The sequence below is a fragment of the Equus asinus genome, chromosome 21, assembly GCF_041296235.1.
Source record: "Equus asinus isolate D_3611 breed Donkey chromosome 21, EquAss-T2T_v2, whole genome shotgun sequence".
In the NCBI taxonomy this organism is placed as follows: domain Eukaryota; kingdom Metazoa; phylum Chordata; class Mammalia; order Perissodactyla; family Equidae; genus Equus; species Equus asinus.
In genome coordinates, this window is record NC_091810.1 from 48,751,535 (window position 1) to 48,765,760 (window position 14,226).

The following is a 14,226-nucleotide window of genomic DNA, read 5'->3' on the forward strand; positions in this document are numbered from 1 at the left end:
CTGACCTACCAGTGGGAGCCTGAAGCTGAAGAGCTGACCCCTACGTGATCCCAAAGACCCCCCAAGGCAACCCCCAGACACACACATCCCTGAGCTTCCTGGACCACCCCTCTCAGGGACTCTGTCTCCATCTCTCAGCCCCGCTCAGCCTCTCTTCTTCCAGTCTCCCCCCTCCCCCCTCATTAAGCCTCCTAAACCCGCCAGCTCCCTGAAGCAGGAAATTGCATTCTGCCAAGATTAAATGGACTTGAACGCCCTGCCTCTGCCCACGAGGGAGGGGAGCTGAAAGGAGCCAAGTTTGCTGGGGGTGGGGGCCCCTGAATCCCAGTTTGGGGAGGGGGATCCAGAAGGGTGGGGTATTTCAGGGTGGGGTGGGGGCTTCCTGAAAGGCAGAGGGGAGGGGACAGGGACTATAGGGCTGAAGGCAGGAGGCCAGGGCAATAGCCTCTCCTGGCTGCGGTAGGAATGAGACACAGTGAGAGGAAGCCACTCTGAGAGGGTGGGGTATGCTTTGATTAGGTTGGGGAAGAGGTGGGGAGTAGAAAGGGGGCAGGGGGGAGGGGAAGAGGTGGGAGGAATGGTGATTGGGAGGTGAGAGAGGAAGCCTGTCAGGTTGAGACCTGACCTACAGGAAATAGGAAATGAACATTGGGGGATGCACTTACTGCTTTTTTGGAGTGCCCAAGGTCTGTAGAAAGGGTACAGTCAGGCCAGTCAGGGACCTCTTGGGTCCTTGGGGAGCCCTGAGCAGTCCTACAGGCACCCACGACCCTGCAGCTCCCACCCCTGCACTATCTGGAAGTCACCTCTAGGGAGACAGAGAGCGCTAACAGTTGGTCATAGGGAAAGGTGCACTGAAGGTCAATCCACCCTCTGTGCCCCACCCCTAGGCAGCAGACAGAGTGGAGGGCTGAAGCCTTCTGAGGGACACCAGACATGGAAGGGCCAGATCTTTTGTCCACAGCAGCCCCACACCCCATAGATGGGGACAATCATCCCCATTCCCCAGATAAGAACTCTGAGGCCCAGAGAGGCTATTCCTCCACCCCAGGTCACAGGGCTCCAGGCAGGTCAATGCTGGATGTGAAGGGACTAGGGGAGGGGTCATGCCAGTCCCTTCTTTCCCCAGGTGGGCAAGAGCAGGGACAGCTGACTGAGTGTGGGCCTCAGACGGGCTGCTCCCACCCAGAGGCCCAGCCCAGCTCTGTGTCCGGCTTAAGTCTTCAGGGCTTGGTAAAGTTACATGAGCCGGAGGAGCAGGAAGAACAGCTGGTCTAAATCGGTGAGGCATCATCCTTGGGAGCACCCACCCTAGAGAGTCATGACCACAGGCAGCAATGCCTCCTGAGCACCAACTGTGTGCCAGCCTGTCCTCATCATTGGGCAGTGGTGGGCACTGGGAAGGACAGCCCAACTCAGCTGGTGTGGTGGCAGGGGATGGAGGGCCATGGGAAGAGTCTTCCTGGAGGGAAGCAGAGGCCATTAGGGCACCAGGAAGAGAAGACAGAGTGTCTGGGGAGGGCCTGAGAGAGCTGCAGCCCGGCTGAACTGAACATGGGCAGACAGTGGACAGCCTTGGGGCTGAGGGATTGGAGGTCCATGTGGTCACTGGGCAGGACTGGAGCAATGGACAGCCATGGGAACTCATGTGATCCCCAGAGCAGGGCTGTGGGGGCTACCTACCCTCCTCCACCACTCCCAGCACCCCTCTACTCAGGGCGCCAGCCCCACCCAGCTACAGGACTGGTTGTTCAGATGTTGGTGCCCATTTCAGGCAACCTGACCTGGGCAGATGGTTTCTCAGGAAGGAGGCTGGTTTCATTCCAGCAGCTGGTAAAAATGGGCTTCACCTGTCCAGATGTAGGGGAACAGACCCCTGTGTCCCTGGGAGGTGGGGCAGGTGTATGCTTGGCTAATGCATTGGGGGTCACCCTGGCAGGCCCTGGGGAAGACAAACCAGCCCTGGGAATGAAGTGGCTGCTACATCAACAGCTGTGCTGGAGCTGTCTTGACAGGCTTTCCCTGAGACAGGTCTCAGGGGACGGTGGCAGGAGGGGAGGTCAGAGGGGAGTGCAGGGGGTACCTCTTGTCCACAATGGATAGCCTGAGGACATGGAGCCAGGACAAGGCAGTGACAAGGCCTTGGGTCACTGCTTGTCAGTGACCCGAAGGACAGGCCAACTCAGATCTCACCAGCAGCTGGCTCCACTGATCTGACTGGAGACTGAGAACCCAGCCAGGAAGTCTGCTCCCCAATGTTCTTGGCCTGAATGTTGCCTGTCACTTCCAGCCATGAGGGTTCTTCCTGGGTGCTGCCACGCCTCCCGCTCTGGGCTGTGGATTGGAGACCCTGGACCTGGCCAGCTTAGCTCAGGGCCCTCTTCTCAAAGAAGATACCCTAGCCTCTCCTCCTTGTTATCTCGTCTCTCCTGTGGCCCTCATCACTGGTGGAACCTCTCCGTTTCTGCTTTGTCCTCCTGCCCATGGGACTGTGAGCTCTGGGAAGATGGAGACCACATCTGTCTCAGTCACACTTGGTCCCCAGGTCCTGGCAACACTGGGTAGCAGCTCAGTCAATTGGCTGACTGACCACAAGGTACAGGCACATTTCCAAGGCTCTAAGGCAAAATCATTCATTGCCTTGCACATGAATAGCCTGTGTGCCCCTTTCTTTTCTGGGTCCTGGGGTGGGTGTTGGATGGGGAGGGGTATGGACATTAGCCAGATATGGTTTCTGCCTGCCTGGAGCTCAGAATATCACTGGAGGACAGATCTGGGGCTGAGGAAATAGGTGTCACGCCCCTGGGACCCAGAGAAGCCCCGAGAGACCTGAGATAGACTCGCTGTCAGAGCATCAGGAGACGAAGTGGGCTGTTGAGGTTGGGTCAGAGGTGCTTCCTGTAGGGGCTCTGTGGAGAACATTATCATCAGTTACATGGGGCTTCCTAAACTTCCAATCTCTAGTCTGCTCAGCCAGCAGTGGAGACCAGTATTTTTTTATTTTTTTGAGCAAGATTAGCCCTGAGCTAACAGCTGCTGCCAATCCTCCTCTTTTTGCTGAGGAAGACTGGCCCTGAGCTAACATCTGTGCCCATCTTCCTCTACTTTATATGTGGGACGCCTGCCACAGCATGGCATGCCAAGCGGTGCCATGTCTGCACCCAGGATCCGAACTGGAGACTGCCGCTGAGAAGCAGAACATGTAAACTTAACTGCTGCGCCACCAGGCTGGCCCCAGGGGACCAGTCTTGATGACACCCGGTGCTCCCCATACTGACAGGACAATTTATATCCTCTACTCCTTAACAATCGCGCCTACAGATAGTCCGACAGCCTTAGTCCACACAGGGGAACTGGACTCTTCGCTCTTCTGCCAGGAAGCCTAGTCGACCATCCTTTCCTGCCGAGCAGGCCTGCCCACCCTGTCCTGGGCTGAAAGCCTGGCCCTGGCAACCCGAGTAAACGCCCCCATCCCGGTGCCCCTCCCCTCACCCTGTGCCCTGGGTTAGGAGTTGCCCCCCTACCCTGTCTGGCTCCCAGGGCTGTGCAGACCACGAGCTGTGGGATGTCAGCTAGGTCTCCTGCAATCTCTGAACCTTTGGAGTCTCCCAGCTCTAGAGCAGGATGCTCACCCCTGGCTGCCAGGCGGCTGGCGGGAGCACAAGGGCAGGGGTGCAGGCTGCCATATCCCACAGGCTATCTACAGTTGCTAGAACTTCCTCAGCTTTCTTTCAAATGCCCCCTGGGGAGGCAGGCTTCTAGGCCCTGATTCCCGGTCCTGGGGCTCTAGGGTCCCCTCTCCACTGAGGCAGAGCAGTTTGGGGTTTCTTGATGTTCAGAGATCAGGCTGGTTCAGGGATCCCACCAGTGGAGTATGAGGCCTGCTCCCTGCATGATGTATGTACATGGGGTGAGGGGGACCCTAGAAGACAGAAGGTGTCAAGAGTTTAGGTGGTGCCCAGAATCTAGGCCATCAGGGGTCCCAGGATGAGGTGATCTTTATCCCCATCCTGCTGACTCGCGTCCTGTCCCAGCTGAAGGCTTGGATCAGCCTTGCCCTGCCCTGCTGGTCCCTCTCCCACCTGCACCCCTCCTCTGACTCCGGGTGGGGGCTGCAGTGCTGCACAAGTCTGCCAGGGCCAGCAGACCTTCTTGGAGGGGCTGCTCAGCTGGACAGTGCTCTAGCTGATGTCAAGCCCCCCTCAGCAGTTTGCACTGAGTGAGGCTCACCAGACGCCTGCGCTCACTTGAGAAATCTCCAGCAGCTCTGCCCCTAGGACTTCAGCCACACCGTCTCCAGTGTGGAGGCCCTGGTGGAGCTGTAGTGTGGTTCAGAATTGGTTTCCTGACACTAGGAAGCTCTTCAGGTAGTGTGAAAACCACAGATTGCTGGGGAGAGGGGGCGTCTGGACCTCCCCGGGTCTCTAACCCTCAGAAGCGGTCATGGGCTATAGAGAGGAAGTTCCTGGGAGACAAATGGAGAGACTCCCAGGCACCTACCAACTGAGTGTGGAGAGAAGGTTCAGGGACCAGGATGTCCCCACCTAGGACGACCCCACTCTCACCTACGGCTTGGTCTGGGCTCCCTCCTCCTCAGCCTAACCTGGGGGCATCCCTGGTCCGGGAGTCCATGAGGGGCAGGGGCTGAAAGAAAAGTGGGCATGTGGGGAGGGGCACAACACTCCTCCATCCAGTCCTCCCACCACCACCCCCGGGCGCTCTCTGCTTCCCAGAGGTTTCTGGTTTAACCCTTCCTCACCCAGCTCTCCCACCAGCTGGCGGGGGAACAGAGAAGAGTTAATCATGCCTGCCATCAAGAACCCGGTGGCTGTGTCTGGGCCAATGGAGCCTACCGGGCTGGTGGGAATAATAACTCACGAAAAGTGTCAAACACAGACTTTATTATCCTGCACACAGGGGCTGCAGATCCAGGTGTTCAGGCATTTGTGGACACTGTAAGGATCTGGTGGGTCCCCTGTGGGAGGGCAGCAGGGGCTCCCTCCCCCGGGTGGAGTGGGACTGTGGGGCTGAGGCTGTGATTTATTAGAGGAGATTAGGAGGGTGATGCTTACCCAAACAAACCTTCTGGTTTCTGGGACTTCCCAGCCTTGGGTGAGGGAGGGGCAAGAGTGGGCAGGGCCTCTGGCAGCCAGGGCCTCAAACTGGGATTCTCCGTGGCCCCCAAGATCTGCCTGCCCATCTGTGCCCCAGAAGGGCTCTTGCTATAGGGTCTTGGCTCTTGAGCCCAAGGGATAGGGAAGCTGGAAGTGACTGCCCTGTGTCTTTGGCACCCACCTAATGGTCCTGCAGTCCCTGGCTTTGGGGAACCAAGCCTGGGGCTGCTGGAGTCATGGTGGTACTCTACACCCAGCCTGGGGGAGAAAGGCCCCCTAGCCAGCTAACTAATGTGGTGGGAGAACAGGCATAGTGGGAGATGGGTAGGGTCCCCCTGCTGTAGGACTCTCCCCGACTTCTCCTTCTTCAAAACCTCTTTTCTAGGGGAGGTCCCACCTGTGCAAGCACCAGCCTGCTACAGACACAAGTCAAAGTGTGAAAGAATTATATGCAGACGAGGCAAGGTCAGGTAGTGCATGGGGCTTGGGGCCCCATCATCCCCTAGTCCCAGTCTACTCTGCTCAGGGGGGCATCCACTTGCCTGTCCTGGGCTGTCAGCTCCTCTTCTCTCGTCCAGGAGGCAGGTGGGGGTAGAGAGGGGATGAAGTGGGCGCCTAGGGAGAGAGGACCCTAGTGTGGAGGGGGAGGGGCAGGTACTGAACTCTGTCTGTATCCCCTTCCCTTCATCCTTCTCAGATGCCCTCTTTCCAAATCCGGCCAGCCTGGGGTTTCACTAAGCTAAGCTCCTTAGCACCAGGGCACAGGATTAACATCTATCCCCCACTGTCCTGGGGTCTGGCCCCTGGTGCCTGGAGATCCTCAAATGAGCCCTTGGGAGACATGGGGGAGGTCTTGGAGGGTCCCTGCCAACTCTCCTGCACAGGCATATAGTCAAACAGGCTGCACCCTCAACCAGGCCTCCCAGGTGTGCTGCCCTCTGCTTGCCCAGCCATGTAAAGCCCTCATCTTCTCACTGTAGACCTGAGTCTGGAGAGGGAGGGAAGAAGCTACCCTATTCTTCAGCATCTAGTCTGGGTCGAGGAGTCAGGGAGGAATGGGGCCCAAGTCTTCCAACCAGCCCCTCTGACCCTCCACCTCTGGCTGGTGGCTGTGGCCCCCCTCTCCACCTTCTAAGATTCATAGAAGAGAAGAACGAGGTGCCTGATGATGAGGATTGAGGGGTGGAAATTACCTCAACTGAATTTTAAAAACCTCTGGCTGGTTGCCATGGTAACAGAAAGGTGCATCCCATTGCCATGGCAACAGGCAAACACCGAGGTCTGCTGCTGGGATTGGGGATTTGGGATGTGGCCGGAGGGGGTGGGTGGAGGAGGCTGGGCCTGGGCTAGAGCAGTTGTGAGGGGAGCTATGTAGGCTGGGATTACCCACCCCCACCTTTCCTGGGTGCCTCCTCCCTGTTGGTGGGGTCAGAGGAGAAATGATTGTTGGGAGTAATCCTCTGGCCCCCACCATGCACCCCTATCTTGTACCATCTCCAGTCTAGGAGCCCGGAGGGGGATCCTGAGCCTGCTGAACTGTGCTCCTAACTGGGCAGAGCCCGGGGCTTGAAGAAGTCCATGTGGGCTCCTGACCTCAGGGAACCTCAGGGAGTAGCGGTCTGGGAGTCACTATCACAGTTAGTGGAAAAGTGCATGGCCAGCAATTTGCTCCATGAGGCCTGGAGGACAACTATGTAATAGCCTGAGGACAGTTACACATACATGGAAGATAACCACACACACCTGGAGGATGGAGCCTCGAGGTGGCAGGCATCGTTTCCAAGAGCCTTTAGATCCAGGACTCCAGACTTCTCACCAGAACCCTGGTTTTTGTGTAAGGGTCTTGGGAGAGGCAGAAGGGCTCCTGTTCTGCCACCACTGAGGACACTCTCAGGAAGCCCAGGACAGCTGGGCAGCCAGAAGCACAGGTCACATTCGACAGGTCCTGGTGCAGGCTCAGGCCTGACTTGGGCAGCCATTGGGTCCCACCTGACCCTCTCACACCCACAGGTTCCATGCAAGGGGCTGGACATTCAGGCTCACTGGCCCCATGGCCTGACATCCTACCATCAGAGTCAGTCTCTGGGGTTCCTAGTGACGCCATCAGATGCTTGTTAGACACACCTGGGAGCATCTCGGCTCCCAGAGTCTCAGGCTTTTCCATTAATGCATTAGTGTAGCCAAGGTTCAGAGATTATATGGGCTGCCTGTGGCCTTGGAGACTTGTGAGTGTGTATGTGTGTGTGTGCAGGACAGTCAGCAAAGGAGGTGGGGGTGTCTACCTTCCCTGCCTGCTAGCCTCAATCAAGTGGGCTTATTACAATCTAGATTCCCAGACCCACTCCCAGAGTTCCCTCCCACTGAGAGTGTGGCCTGTGTACAAGAGCTCTGAGGAGACAAGGGAGGGTCAGGCAGGCTGCTGCTTCTTGGGCTACCCAGGGAGGCTGGGTAACCCTTGGGGCTACCTGGGATGGGTGGAGAGAGGAGCAAGTCTTCTAGGGGAAAAGCTGCCCTCAGGCAAGTAAGAGACACCTCTTGACTCTGGAGAAGTAAGAAAGAGCCCGAGGCGCTCTGATGCCTCCTGCCCTCCTTCAACATGAGCCTTGGCTGCTTTTCCAGGAGGCTGCGCATACAAGTGGGTGAAAGACAGGCATTCCTTCCCTGGCTCCCCAGCCCAAGGGCAAGTCAGTGCTTCAGATCAGGCTCCCAGCCCAACTGTCCCCACACAGGTAGGAAAGCTGAACCAAGAAGGTACCTGCCTCTGCCCAAGCTCCTCTACCCAGCCCTGGGTGGGGAGATCTGGCCCAGGGCTGCCCCTTCAGGATCCCGCCTCCCTGTTAGCCCATGTTGCCCCAGGTTAACGAATTCTAAGGTCCTCATAGCCCTGGGCAACAGCAATTCTGCTAAACACAAAAACTGTCCTGGTGAAGACCCCATGCCTCTCCCCTCCCCCGTGTGATTGGGGTCACCAGGCCCAGGAAGGCTTGGAACCACTGTGCCTAGAGGGTTAGAGTTTCTGCAGGCCAGAAGGGGACATGAACCTCGAACCTGACCCCCTGATGAGGGTGCAGGTGCGAGTGCACCCAGGCCACGCCTCTCATTCACATGTGGGCGTGCACACACAGGGACCACAGGCGTACTGGAGCTCCCCAGCTTGGACTTGGGACCTCAGGCCTCCATGCACTTGCCTGGAGATGGCCGACCCCTCTACAGAGCAAGGACCCTTAAGCTGCCCCCAGGCTGGGCAGGCTGATCCTGCGTCACTCTCCATCCCCACCCTTGCCCTCTGGTGTCCTAGTGGGTGCAGTCACTGCAGCCCTAGGCTGGAGCACCTGGGGCCACATCCCAGAAGCTAATACCCCCCAGCCCCCAATCCTGAGCTGAGGACCCAGCCCAGGCTGACCCACCTCAGCCTCCACCCTACACCAAAATGAGTCTGATCTTTCTCCCAGGGGGCTCGGTGCCCAGGCTCCCAGGACTGGCACCAGTGAGCCAGATGGCGTGAAGACCTGGGGCCTACTAGGCAGGAGCTAGAGAGAGAGGGAGATGGGGACTCCTCTCCGTGGCCTCCCTAGGCTGCCCCCACCATCATCGCCAGCCCCGAGCCCAGCTTGGCAGAGCTGGACTGGCCGCCTTGTGGGGATTGCACCCATGGGCAGATATGGAACCCATGGGTGCCCCACCCCCCGGGCCAGGAATGCTCAGAGGCTCACTGGGGTCACCATTAATGACGTTCCGTTTTCAATTTCAGGGCTGCTTTGAATACCCTAGCTAGGGATTGCCCCTAAGCATGGCTTGTCTCCCCCTGGAGACAGCAGTTGTCTACTCTAGAGCAGGAATTAAACGTGTCCCAAGTACAGTATGTACTCATGCCCCCAATCCAAGACCTGCCAGGGTCGGGGAGAGTGGCCTTGGCCAGTGTGGCACCTTGAGGCAGCTCCCTCACTTTCCCCCTCCTCCTGAGCCCAGAACCCTGAGACCCAGCTCTGCCCCAGAAAATCATCGTATTGTGGTTTTGACCCTGCCTCTCCCTCAGGCTCCTAGGACAAAGGTTTGGGCTGGGACCTGGCAGATCCTGCTTATCTTGTCATAAATATTTATCAGGCTCTAAGGGCCAGAGCCTGCAGCTGGCTTGGAGGTGGGGGTTGGGGCAGATGCTTCAGAAGGATCTCAAAGCCCTTCTTAATGAGGGTTCTGTAAGGGGAGCGTGCCACCTGGGCCTGGGGATCCTTGGGGAGGGAGAGGACAGATGGACAGCAGGACAGAGTCTTGGGGGACTTAGGCATGCCCCAGAAACCAGACCTCACCATGCACCCCAGGAATGTGGGGGAGGAGGAGTCAGAAGAGGCCAAAGCTGTGGGAGACGGGGCAGCCTCCTTTCCTGGACTGCCCTCCCACAGAGTATCCTTGAGAGCTGTGCTCCACACACACATCAGCCCCCTAGACTATGCGCTCACTTTCATTGTGCTCCCCGCACGATCCTCCCAGAACTGTTCTGCCCCCATCACATCCTCCCAGTCCGAGAGCTCCCACTAACATCGTCCTCCCAGAGCTGTGCTCCTACAGATATCAGTCCCTGCAGAGCTATGCTCCTCCATACACTGTCCACAAGGAGATGTGCCCCATACAAACCTCTCCCCACCATCTCTCCCAACCTCCACACCTTCCTCCTAGAACTGTGCTCTGCACTCCCCCATTCTCCTTGAACCGTGCTTCCATCTTCCCAGAACTGTGCCCCTAAATGCTACTCCCCACTCTCCATCCTCCAGAGCTGTGCTCTCCACAAATTCAGGAGCCCCCACCTCAGCCAGCCTGAGCCCCTCTCCTTGTCAAGTGGGACTCCTGACCACAGGCACTGGAATCCCCTCTGGTAGCAGAGTAGACTTCCCATCCCAGGGGTCCTGCCAGTGCCTCAGTTCCAGCTCTCCTGTGTGCCACATGGCCGCCCCCTGCCTCCCTCATTGGCATGCTGGCAGGGCCCACAGGTGGAATCAAAGCCCTCTGCTCAGAGCTGAGCTGCACAGCAGGGAGCTGGGAGCCTTTGTCTCCCCAGCTGTGGGGAAGTAGGGGAGCGAGGGGCAGAGAGGGCACATTTTGGGGCCCAGAGCCTCCTCCTTGCTGCCACAGGCAGACACAGCTGCAGACAAGGAGGGCAACCTGAGGCAGCGAGCACCCCCAATAGATAATGAGGGGCTGTGGGGGAAGGGACAGCCTCAGGCACAGCCTCGGGTTGGGGTGAAGGCTGCCTCCCAAAGCTCAGAACGCTCATTAGTAGAAGCCTGAGAGGGAAGACAGCTAAGTGGGTCAGTCCCCCTCCCCCAGCCTGCCTGACAGGTGTGGGTGGGAGGGAAGATTGTCAGCCTATTATCCCCCACTGAAGTAGGTCCCACTCTGAGTCCCCTCTCTCTTCAACCCCCTCCCTGAGCCCCCTGCCCCTCACAGAGACCCTGTCTTCTCCCACAGCTCTCGCCCTCAGAACCCCTTTTCTCTCTCTGAGACCCCCGCTGTGGCTTCCTCCCCTTCCTGAGCCTCCTCTCCCATCCACTCCCTTCTCTGCATTACCCCCCTACCAGGTGCTGGCCCCTCAGCCAGCCTCCCCAAGGCATCCTCCAGACTGAGCCACACCTGGGAGAAATTGAAATCTTAGACTCTTCCCCTACCCCCGCCAATGAAGCAGACATCCCTGTCCTGGCCACGGAAGGCAGTAAAACGCAGCTCCACTGGGGCAGGCCGTGAGGGCTGTGCCAGAACAAGCATCCAGATTTTGGGGATGGAGCCAGGCAGGGCGAGTTGTGGTCTCCAAGCTGCGCCCCCCCAACTCAGCCAACTGTCCCTGGGTGTCCACTCTGGGGTCTCCAGCTCCCCTCTTTGCCCCCACAATTACAAAGATGATCTTACCGGCAGACCCATCTCAGGAGTAAGGTGGGCGGAGGGGGGATGGGAGGGCATCACAGACGGGGGAAGGGGGGGTGGGGGTCTTTGTAGGGTGGGGAGGTTCAGAGAGACAGAGTCTGCTCCTTGGGTCCCCCTCCCAACTCAGGATAGCGTTAGGTAAGGACAGGATGGGCAGCCCAACTGTCAGCTGCCCCCTCAGGCCCCTTGCCCTCTAGTCTTTGGCTGGGCCCCTCCCTGATCAGGGACCTTCTAGGCTCCCCATTTTCTGTCAAGCCACCTTCCTCAGGCTCTGAGAAACCTCTGGACCCACCCAGCTGGTCTCAGGGCAGAGGGTAGAGCATGGACCATACTCTGCTACCCTTGATGTCCTCCGAAGACTGTATCCTGAGAGGAGCTGGGTGACTATCCTGGCCCCACCAAGCCCCACCCCAGCCTGAGGCCCAGGGTCACTGCAGCTTGAGGAGTCTTGGTCTGGCTGCACAAGAGTTAATCTCAGGGCGCGCCCCCCACCACGTGTGCACAGTCAAATTCCAGGAACGCTTTCCATTAAGGACGCAGAGCAGATTTCATTTACATTAATAAGAAACAGAAAAATCTGGGGGGGGGCGCGGAGTGAGGGCGGTGGTGTGCGGTTGCTGCTCACGTTTTGCATCTGAGTCTGGGAGAGCCTGAGGGGCTCAGGCTGGGGCTCCTAGTCTTAGAAGAGAGGCCCAGCCAGGCCAGTACTGGGATGCCTACTCTGAGGGGAGAAGACAGAGTCCATCCTGTCCTAGGAGGTGCCTATCTGAGGGAGGAGGCACAGCCCAGCTGATTCTGGGGATTTCTAGCCTGAGGGGGTGGCAGAGCCAATCTGGTCCCAGTGTCTCCCAGTCTGAGGGCGTGGGTGGGATAGGACACCAACCTATGAAAATGACTAGGAGCAGGAGCCCTGGGTTTACATGAGCTATTGATAAGCTCTATCAGCCAGGGTTTGCCCCTCTCTAAGCCTCAGTTTACCAGTCTGAGAAAGATGCCCCCTCCCCTCCCCACGAGGTGTGGCTGCAGGTATTAGAAGGGATGGTCTGAGCCTTGAGCCAATCTATTTCAGAAGCATCTGTGGTCCCTTCCTCAGCCTCTCCTGCCCCCTTTCAACCCTACAGCTGAGCTGTGGACCCTGTTCAGTAAGCTCAGGAGTGTGTTTAGAGTAGAGACCCCTAAGATCAACCTACCTGGGAAGGGGGGAGCTGTAGAGTGACTGGGTGCGTGCACAAGGGTGTGTCTGTGCTCTGCCAGCCTGAGTGTCACCAGGCTGTAGCCCTGGGGGCTCCCTTCCCCTTCCTAGCTGCCAGCGGGCTGCAGACCAGGATGCCTTCCTTCAGGAATAGCAAGAGTCTGATTCTCGAACCCTTGGGCTGGAGGAGGCTGCAAGTGTGCACAACAGTGAGCTTTCGTGACTAGACCTGGCCTGCCCATATACAGATAGTTGGGGAGAGGTATGCATGAGCTTGCATGCTTCATGCACACAGGTAGGGGAGGAGGTTGGGGTCTGCAGGCACCTGTGTGTCCTACCCCCCGCCACACCCACACCCACACCCACACATCCATGTCGAGGGTGCTGGAGAAGCATGCTTGCTGTTGCTGGATGACTATCCGGGCCTGTGCGTGCGTGTGCATGCGTACCTGCTGCATGCTTGTCAGTGCAGAGGCCTGCCATGCAGCCCAGCTAAGGAGCTGGAGAGAAAGAAGGGAAGGAAGGCTGCCCTGGTGCCCCTCAGGATTTGGGTCCAGTCTTGTCTTGCTCCAGGCTGCGCAGATCTGGACTGGGTGTCCTGGGGCACTGGACTGCATTGAACTCAACCCTTGCACAGCAGGCTGGGCTCCCACATCTGCACTCTCCTTCCACCCCAGGGCCTGAGTAAGGGGATAGTGGGGGGACACTTAATTACATCCATGAATCATTCTCAAATAGTTCCTGTCCGGCTGGACTCGAGGGTTGTGCCTGTCCAGAGCTGGGAGCCCAGCCTGGGTGTGCCAGGCTCGGGGGATATAGGGTGTTGGGGGGGTGCTCAGTCTGGCAGGAAAGCCAGAGGGGGTCCTGGCCAGGCCTCCTAGCCCCTCCTCTCTCCCCATTCTGCTGCAGCCTCACCTCCCCCATCAGCGTACAGAATTCATCCACCGCTGCTGCTGCTCCTCGGCTGGCCGGCTGGCTGACTGGCTCTTATCTCAGCGGCGGCCAGGGGGTGGAGCATAACTGACTCCCCCAGACCCAGCCGCCCCGACCCCGCATTATCTTGCCCCACAGCCTCCTCCCACCCCTGCAGCCGCCCAGACCTTCAGGGGCTCCTCTTCCCAGCATCCTCTAGGCCTTGCTTTGTCTGCAGTTTTTTTTCCTGCCTCTCCCTGTCTGCCTTCTCTCCCTCCCCGGGGCGTTGTGGGGGGGTCCCAAGGCCGAGCTCTCTCCACTCCCAACACGTCAGCTGAGTGTCTCCTGCCAGAACTGGAGCCTGACCCTCTGCTTGCAGCTAAGGACCCATCTCTGTGAAGTTTCTTCCACCCAGGGGCAGCTGGGCAGGGACACCTAGGTTGGAATCCGGGATCAGCACTTGCCAGCCAGGTAACCTCCAGCAACTGCTCTGCTTTAAGCTTCAGATTCCTCTTTAAACTGTATGAAGGTGCCACAAGGACTAAAGGAGATGGAAGAACTCTGCCCCTGGCTTGTGCCTCCTGCTGGAAGGCTCCCCTCTCCTCCCACCTTTCCAGAGGCTGAAGGCACATGCGCATCCCCTGCCTCCATCTGAGAGCCCTGGGCAAGCTTGGCCTCAACTCCCCCTGGGTATAAAGACAGAGGCTGTGGATCTGATGTGGGCTTTGCCAAGAGTATTTCTGTGAGAGTCAATAATCAGGCAAATGGGTGAAGGGAGTGTGAGACCCAGAAATGTATTTTATCGACCGCAGAAATTATTTACCTGGGTTGGAAAGAATTCCTGAGACTGAAGCACTTATTGTGCATAGGGCTAGCCTGGCCCTTGCTCCACAGCTGGGCAACAACTTCCCCTTCTAGCCAGCGGGATTCCCTGGGGGTAGAGGACCTGTCAAGAACCTGCAGGGCCTGCAAACTTGTTGCCTACCTAGCTCCACAGAGCTTCTAGGCCCGAGTTCTATCCAGGTCTCCCTGGATCTCAGAGAGACCTGGAAGAGGTCTTGAGACCTTCCAGCACCCCAGGACTTGGTGAGACAC